Source organism: Eleutherodactylus coqui, chromosome 13 (assembly GCF_035609145.1).
Source record: "Eleutherodactylus coqui strain aEleCoq1 chromosome 13, aEleCoq1.hap1, whole genome shotgun sequence".
Lineage (NCBI taxonomy): Eukaryota > Metazoa > Chordata > Amphibia > Anura > Eleutherodactylidae > Eleutherodactylus > Eleutherodactylus coqui.
In genome coordinates this window covers 14523237-14532476 of record NC_089849.1, presented here as the reverse complement: position 1 = coordinate 14532476, position 9240 = coordinate 14523237, and the positions used below count along the sequence as shown (strand labels likewise).

Sequence of the window (9240 nt, the reverse complement as noted above, 5' to 3'; positions counted from 1 at the left end):
GTGAAAAGTATTAAAGAGATGTTTAGGGTTGTGAGATAGTGAGGAGACGAGAGAGGTGAAGTAGGCTTGTTCAACATGGTGGAGGGCGAGGTTGTAGGTTTTGAGCATGAATTTATAATGGAGAAAGTCCACAGACGTTTGCAACTTCCTCCACAGCCGTTCAGCACTTCTAGAACACCACCGGATGAAACGCGTTTGAAGCATCAGCCAGGGTTGCCGAAGTCTGCGTCAGATGGCTTGGGTCAGGGGGGGCGCGGCGTCATCCAGGGCATGTTTGAGAGCAGTATTGTAATGTGCTGCAGACAGGTTGAGGCAGGAGACGAGAGAGAAAGGGAACAGAGAGGACTGTAGGGACTTGGCAAAGTATTGGGCATGAACTGCCTGAAGTTTCCTCTATGTACGGTAGGTAGGAGGGTCTGGGGAGATACTAGGAAGCTTGACAGAGAAAGAAAGGAGGTTATAGTCAGAGAGCGGGAGAGTGGAGTTAGAGAAGTGGAAGGCAGAGCAGAGACGGAGCAAGACTAGATCCAGAGTATTGCCATCCCTATGAGAGGCAGTGAGTTAAGAGAGACCAAGAGAGGAGGTGAGCGATAGAAGCTGAGAGGCAGATGGGGAGATAGGTGACTTTAATATCTCCACTAATGACCCTAAGAGTAGGGTTGGAATTTCGCAGGATAGGAAGTTGGGAGTCAGGTGGCAAGGTGGTCCTGAAACAGGCGAGGAGGACCTGGGGGCGGTAGATAACTGCCACTCTCATGGACAGCGGGTGGAAAAGTCGTATCATATGTACTTCAAACAATGGAAAAGTGAGTGGGGGTACAGGGGGGATGACCTGGTAGGTGCATTTCGGGGAGAGAACAGCACCTACTCCTCCGCCACGCCTGTCATCTGGTCTCGGGGTATGGGAGAACTGCAGGCCATTGTCAGACAGTGCAGCAGGGGAGGCCGTGTCAGACTATATCCATGTTTCTGCGAGGGCTAGCAGGTTTAGAGATTTTGCAGTAAAAAAGTCGTGGATGGTGGGGAGTTTATTAAATGCTGACTGGCAGTTCCAGAGCACACATTTAAAGGAGTCAGGGGAGGGTATGCATGGGCTAGCAGTTGGGCTTGAGGGGTGTCTAAGTGAGTCAGGTAGGGGGTAATAGGTAAGAGCAGTGGAGGGTGGGCCAGGATTGGGAGAGATAACCCCAGCTGCTAGTAGCAGTAAGATAGTGATGGTGAGCAGATGGTTAGGAGATTTTTGAGGGTGACTGTTATGTTTGTCAGTGGCATTAGGGGGTTTGAGGCTTAGTAAGAAAGTAAAGAGTGCATGTGAACTGTGCAAAGGGGAGGACAGGAGAGAGGGGCTAATGTGAATAGAGTGCACCAGAGGTGGGCATTTGAAAGAGGTTCTGAAACTGACAGCAAGGAGGAGCAGAGGTGACAGCATTAGTGATAGCTTTGAAATGCAAGGCATTATGGCAGAGTTTGTGGCCTACCCATCTCCTGCCCTGCTGAACTGCCATTTTCAAACTACATAAATAACACTTGATCCAGTCACACACCATACAGCTCATATTCATACATAGTGCCCCCCTATTTTCTCTGACCTGGCAACAAAACCAACATGCATCTCATTCACCCAGCCTGTAGTCCCGGCCCAGTGGCGGCAACTGCTCCAGTGTCTGTGAACGCTGACCTCTTCCCCCAGACTCGGCAGCGGCTGCCAGCACCAGACCAGACCTGCAGGCTGGGTAAGTAAAATGCCTGTTGGGTTGCGGTAAAGAATAAGTACCAGCCTGGTGGCAACCTGCCACCCCTCTGAGGTCCTGCAGACTGCCACCTGAAATAATCTTTCTTCCAGGATGAGGAAGGGTATCCTTAGGGAGAGCACTTAGTGAAAAGATTTATAAGACCATGCATGCTCCATGGGAAATATATGCAAATTGGAGATGGAACAATGCCTCCGCAGCTCCACCTATTGGAAGGCAACATTCCTGCAAGTCAATGTTAGAGCTTTTAATAAACCTTGTAACAATGACTGGTCCAGGTTACAGTCCAGGAAGCTGGGATATGAGGCGGTGGGGTAATACCACATTCTAAGACCCTCCAGAAACATTACAAACTCATGGTTGACATCAGCATCTTGTTTTATAACACTGCTGCAATGTTTTAGGCTGATGTCTTCGGACTCCTTGGCAATGAAGAGGTTAACGTCGGCTCCCACCCTTGGACACGTTCCACCGTATGCTAATCAAGTCGGCTAATCAGCAAGTGATGATCACAGAAGGCCAGAGATAGCTGTGAGGCTGAGCGGAGCTGACGTGCGGCCCCGGAGGGAGCACTCTCTGCCCGGCTCTCACACCCCTGGCAGGAGAGTGCGCACGCGTAAGAGGTCAACTGCTCCAAGTCACTTCCATGCAGCGTCTCCGTCCTGGAAAGTGTCACTTTTGCACAAGGTCAAAAAAAGGGCCTCACGAAAGAACCAAATGCGACTTGAAATGATGAGAAATTGAGCTGCTTCAGCTGCTCATCTGTCGAGAGGAGTTTGTCACCGGCGTCTGCGTACAGAGCAAAAATAGAACTGCAGTGCGGTGACATTAGGAGTTGTAGTCCTCCGCGTGCAGAAGGGGCCGCGCATAACTGCATCATGTGAGGAATGGCGCAACATAGCCAGCTTCGGGGAAATATCTAGTGCTACTCCCAACGTCTGAAGGAGTTCTATCACAGCCATGCTGGGGGTTGTAGTGCTCTATGTATACAGTATAATAGTGTATTATGTCATGTCCAGCGGGCGGTCATGCTGGGGGTTGTAGTGCTCTATGTATACAGTATAATAGTGTATTATGTCATGTCCAGCGGGCGGTCATGCTGGGGGTTGTAGTGCTCTATGTATACAGTATAATAGTGTATTATGTCATGTCCGGCGGGCGGTCATGCTGGGGGTTGTAGTGCTCTATGTATACAGTATAGTAGAAGTGTATTATGTCTTGTCCAGCAGTTGGTAGAGCAGGGGCATAACTAAAGGCTCAGAGACCCAGGTGCAAAAGTTCAGCTGGGCCCCCGCCACTTAGTAACATGTTAGTATGTTAGGCTGAATGAAGACAATGTCCATCTAGTTCAGCCCGTTTCCACCTCCAAAACCCCAATTAGCCCATTTGGAGGAAAAAAAATTCCTTTCCCAACTCCATAATGGCAATCAGAATAATCCCTTGGTCAAAGTTTGAGTTCCTACCTAACGCCAAGACCCAGATCAACAACCCGCTGATCACCTAATGTCTATATCCTGTAATATCGTAGCACTCTATATAGACGTCTAGTCCCTCTTAAACTCCTCTATGGATTTTGCCATCACCACGTCCTCAGGCAGAGAGTTCCACAGTCTCATTGCTCTTACAGTAAAGAACCCCCTTCTGTGTTGGTGATGAAACCTACTTTCCTCTAATCGTAGCGGATGCCCTCTTGTTACTGTTGCAGTCCTGGGTATAAACAGATCATGGCAGAGATCCTTGTATTGTCCCCTCATGTACTTATACATAATTATTTGGTCGCCCCTTAGCCGTCTTTTTTCCAGGGTGAATAATCCCAGTTTTGGTGCCTCTCTGGGTATTCCAGTCCCGTCATTCCGTTTATTAATTTAGTCGCCCTTCTTCGAACCCCCTCAAGCACTGCAACATCTTTCCTGAGCACCGGTGACCAGAACTATACACAGTATTCCATGTGAGGCCTGACAAGTGCCTTATATAGTGGGAGGATAATGTTCTCGTCCCTCACCCCTATACCTCTTTTAATGCACGCCAAGACTTTATTTGCTTTTGCAGCAGCTGATTGGCATTGATTGTGTAGTGGCTCAGAGTTAATGTGGCCCCTCCATAATGGTATGCCTCTTGTGCCAATGTCTTGTCAGCAGCTTGTTTGTGGAATGCATCAGATTTATGTGTATTGGATGATTGCAGGACTGAAATGGTTAATGTCTGAAATGTTCTGTCCTGTCTGGAAAATGTAACGTTTTGTGTGTATCGTTTGTGGTCATGTGATCGTGCCATGTGTATATGTGTTTGCAAGGATGCAATAAGAGTCAGAAATGGGACAGAAGTGGGGAGAGTCTGATGCCCACACACTGGACAAGTCTGTTTGTGTGTGGAGGATTGGAGGGCGCCAAGTGATGGCCTGATGCTCAGCCTGGGCATAACCAACCCAGGAATCCTTGGCACTTCTAGTGAGCGCTGGGAGTGAAACAAACCACTCCATAGCGAGGAGACGAAGAAACAGCAGAGTGAGTGTTGACCGGTAGAGAGAGAGAGAGTTTGCCGGAGTGGGAATCACATAGATAACTTGGACTGTGGATTGACCGAATACCCCGAGAATTCTCCCTGTTGCACCACTTTGGCTTGTTCTATCTGTACCAGGACTGTTTGTTGGAATTTCATTTCAAGAGTTTGCAGTAAACGGACAGAGCTGACCGATTCCGGTTCTCGTTCAGAAAGTTACCCTGTGTGTGGACTATCTTATTACATCTGCCAACCGTTTGCTCCTAAAAGTTTCCATGTGTGTGTGGACCACTTATTTCATCCTCTGGATTCACCGCGGAGGAAGGAACGGTGGCATCACCCATGACAAGACTGTTTAAGGTAAACCATGTGTTGGGTTACTTCCGTGAAAGCCCCCAAGAGGCACCTTGGATGGGTCACATGCTACCCTCATCATGGGAGATTGTAGAGCCCCATGACAAGGCCCAAACTCTACCCCACTGTCTCCTCGGCTGTGGGCCCACTCCTCGGATGCTACAGCTACAATTGCTCCAGTTAAGTCTACAGTCTACTAGTACCCCCAGGTCTTTTTCCATATCACTTTTCCCTAGCTGTACCCCATTTAGTGTGTATTGGTGACATCCGTTTCTCCTGCTCATGTGCAGAACCTTACATTTATCCACATTGAACTTCATTTGCCATTTTTCTGCCCAAGCCCCCGGCTGATCTCGGTCCATTTGTAGCTGTACATTGTCCTCCGTTGTATTAATTGTCTTATATAATTTTGTGTCATCTGCAAATATTGATATTTTGCTGTGCAGCCCCTCTATCAGGTCGTTAATAAATATATTGAACAGAATGGGGCCTAATACTGAACCCTGTGGCCCCCCACTAGCAATGGTGGCCCAGAGTACGACCCATTTATTACCACCCTCTGCTTTCTATCTCTGAGCCAGTTCTTCACCCAGATACACACGTTTTCACCGAATCCGAGCTGTCTCATTTTATATATCAGCCTATTGTCAAATGCTTTAGAGAAGTCCAGATATGCAAGATCAATAGACTCTCCCAGGTCCAGCCTAGAACTTACTTCATTGTAGAAGCTGATCAGATTGGTCTGACATGAGCGACCCCTCATGAACCCATGCTGATGAGGAGTTATTGCGTTGTTCTCCTTGAGGTAATCTAGGATGGCATCTCTCAGAAACCCCTTGCATATTATTCCAATTATTGAAGTGAGACTTACCGGCCTGTAGTGACCAGGATCGCTTCTTGACCCCTTTTTGTATATTGGAACCACATTGGCAATGCGCCAATCCAGCGGTACAACCCTAGTCTCAATGGTGTCCCTAATATAAGAAATAGTGGTTTAGCTATCACGTCACTTAGTTCCCTTAGAACACTTGGGTGTATTTCAACTGGGCCCTCCGATTTATCGATTTTAATCTTTTTTTTACACTTGAACCTGTACCTAAACTGTGCTGCCTACAGCTGCAAAACAAATTTACATACATGATCTATTCCCTTGGCATAAGTTTTCTAAACAAGATTTCCCCTTAGGCTGCTTTCACATGCTGAATCTGGACCCCATTCTTTTGAATGAGGTCATACATATGAGCGCTTTTTTCCCCCCTTATCATAGGACTCACCATGATTTTTTCCCTATCTTTGGGCATTCCATGGGGCCGGCGCAGCATCGTACAAGGTGCATGCGAGTGCGATGCGATGCAACCTTTACACATGCAAAACCATGGAAAACACTCTGCGATCCTCCGCTGCGGCTAAAAGAATCGCTACTTCCCTGAATTGGTGTGCGGCAGTTTTAAGACAAAAACGCCTCGCATCCGCGGGGACATCGCACATTGGCGAGTGTGAAATTGGGCTGCGTTTCACCGCCTGATATCAGACTCACCTGTGTGAAATTAGCCTAAGGCCTAAAATTAAAATCACATAAAAAAACTTCATGCACTACTAAACACCGCATGTGGATTTAAACAAGACGTGTGGTTTTGTTTTGTTTTTTTTAAAAAAAAAACACTGAATGCAGGTTTTTGTTGCATTTTTTTAATTATGTGTAAAATGTGCAATCCTATACAGGAAACACCCAGGTTATACCAGCATGGTCAAAATCACTAAAAACATGTATAACTTATACCACTGTCAGTGCATGGTTGGCCGGACCAATCACATGGCCAGCAGTGCACTGATGGACTGCAGTTGTGACCAATGACAACTGCACTTTGTAAGTGGGAGGAGCATGTGCCCAGGGAGTTTACACCCTGTAATTGGCTGACTGCTTCCCCAGAAACAACCCTCCCCTCCATGAGTGCCGGCCCACGGCAGTGAGAGTGTATCTGGCAGGGGGCCTGCGGCCCCTGTTTGCTATGGAGCCAGGTCTCAATTGCGACCCCTGCGACCCTTAGTGGTGCGCCGGTGGTATAGAGTATAATAGAAGAATTCTATTATGGCCATTTTGGGTTTTGTAGTGTGGTATGTATAGAGTATAATAGAATTGTACCATAGTAATATCCAGTAATTGGTCATGTTGGGGGTTGCAGTAATCTATGTCTAGGGTATAATAGAATTACATTATACTCATGTCCAGCGATCGGTCAAGCTGGGGGTTGTAGTGCTTTCTATATACGGTACAACAGAATTAGTCATGTCCAGTGGTTGTGTATAACACAATTGTATGATGGGCATCTTGGGAGTTGTAGTGCTCTATATATAGACTGTAATAGAATTGCAAAGCTAAAGTCCCATTTTAGGGGAATTGAAAAAGACGTCTTGGAGATGGAATCGATTTTACGTCTGTATCATTTCAAAATACACGGTAGCGATGCCATAAAACCTATACTTTCCAAGGATGCATCTGCTTTTAATGTGCATAATCCCGCGCCATTATTATACTTGTATTGCACTTTATACTTGTTTTTTATGTTGTATCGAGATTAACACAACACATGTAATTGCTCAAGGTCCCCGCTAATTGACGAGGTAAGCGTATGCACCGCCGGGTCTCTTCAAGCTCTTTCTATAAGGTAGACAATAGTAATGATTGCCAACAAAGGCTACGGAAGCAGCCGCGTCCCCGCGAAGAAGAGACGCAGGTAACATTAATCAGAAGCGGCTACAAAGAGAAGATTCTCAGAACTATGTTCTTTATCTGATAACCTAGGCAACACCAGATACTAACCGCAAGGGGAACACAAACAGAACACTTCATAAGACATCTCATCAAGATAGAAGTGGAGGTTGGAAAGTGCAAGAACGTGAGGAGGAGGAGGGAGCGGAACGGAAGAGTCGTAGATGAAAAGAAACAGGTGTCTAGCCGACTCATCTACATAACTCCGAATGCTCCACAAATTGGGCAAAGTCATGGTCAACAGGAACCATCCTATGGTCTACTGTCCTGAATCAGAGTTCACCATAGATCCTTGGAAGATTGATTCTGTATAGTATAGGGGAAAGTAATAATGTCTGCAGATCTCGGCCAGGATATAGTATCCCAGCACATATATTCATTGAGGAAAGGGTGGGGGATGGGGTCCTCAAACAATTTTTTTTAGCAGGTATTACTTTGCATATGACCATAGACATCTGATTTTATCTCTTCTAGACTATGACATTTCGAAAAAGTTGGAGCAAGAGGGAGATGGACGGGGAGACACGGATATTAAAAAACCTGGGAGCGAAGATCACACAGTATAAAAGATACCACGGCCCCAGAGAAAGTTTTTCTCATAACCACCGGCTGAAGAAAACCCAAATCTTAGCTGTTACTTCACTTAGCAAATCCCCCGATCCCTTGAGATTGTAGTTGCAGGATGAAAGTCATCCCACGCGTTATAGAGCTGACGTCCCTACTCGCTGTCTCCTTCAATGTCTAAGGGCTGTTATGTAATATCCCAAAAATGTCAATGATACTAAAATTAAAACTGTAGATGAATAATTGTCTTATCTGTTACATCTATTAATATGATCAGCTATAAGGCGTCAACAGACTGTGAGCAAGATGTCTATACACTCTTTGTAATTAACACTCCGGCCCCCAGAAGAAGATGTCGGCACTGCAACACTCGGCATGCAGCTACATCTCAGGCAGATACAAATGATTGGGCCGCCTTCACACGGGCGAGAATATCGTGGAGGATTTGTGCATTGCGTGGCAGGAAACCACTCACGGCATGTTCTATCTTTCTGCATGCTCTTGCAGCGCCCATTGTTTTCAATGGTGTTGGCAAGGTTTTCCCCATTGAAAACCGTGGCAGAAACTCTGTAAACCTCCGTTGTGGTGGGGAATCGCTGCTTCACTAGAGTGATTTCAGGCGGTTTTGTTAGTTACTCCTATGTACAAGAATATAACTACTATATTGCTGTCCCCTATGTACAAGAATATAACTACTACAATACTGCCTCCTATGTACAAGAATATAACTACTATAATACTGCCCTCTATGTACAAGAATAGAACTACTATAATACTGCCCCATATATACAAGAATAAAACTACTATAATAGTGCCCCCTATGTACAAGAATATAACTACTATAATACTGCCTCCTTCCTACAAGTATATAACTACTATGATACTGCCCCTATGTACAAGAATATAACTACTATAATACTGCCCCCATGTACAAGAATAAAACTATTATAATACTGTCCTCTATGTACAAGAATATAACTACTATAATACTGCTCCCTATGTACAAGAATATAACTACTATAATACTGCCCCCTATGTACAAGAATATAACTACTATAATCCTGCCCCCTATGTACAAGAATAAAACGACTATAATGCTGCCCCCTATGTACAAGAATATGACTACTATAATACAGCCTCCTATGTACAAGAATATAACTACTATAATACTGCCTCCTATGTACAAGAATATAACTACTATAATACTGCTCCCATGTACACAAATATAACTACTATAATACTGCCCCCTATGTACACAAATATAACTACTATAATACTGCCTCCTATGTACAAGAATATAAC

At 45.5% G+C, this 9240-nt stretch overlaps 1 long non-coding RNA gene across 1 annotated transcript; it reads left to right on the top strand.

The window, feature by feature from the left end:
• The first annotated feature begins 478 nt into the window (after positions 1-478).
• Positions 479-8164, top strand: LOC136588148 (uncharacterized). The gene is made up of 3 exons (XR_010787548.1): positions 479-583; positions 1626-1733; positions 7849-8164. It is a non-coding gene; the product is annotated as an uncharacterized lncRNA (long non-coding RNA).
• Positions 8165-9240: the final 1076 nt, after the last annotated feature.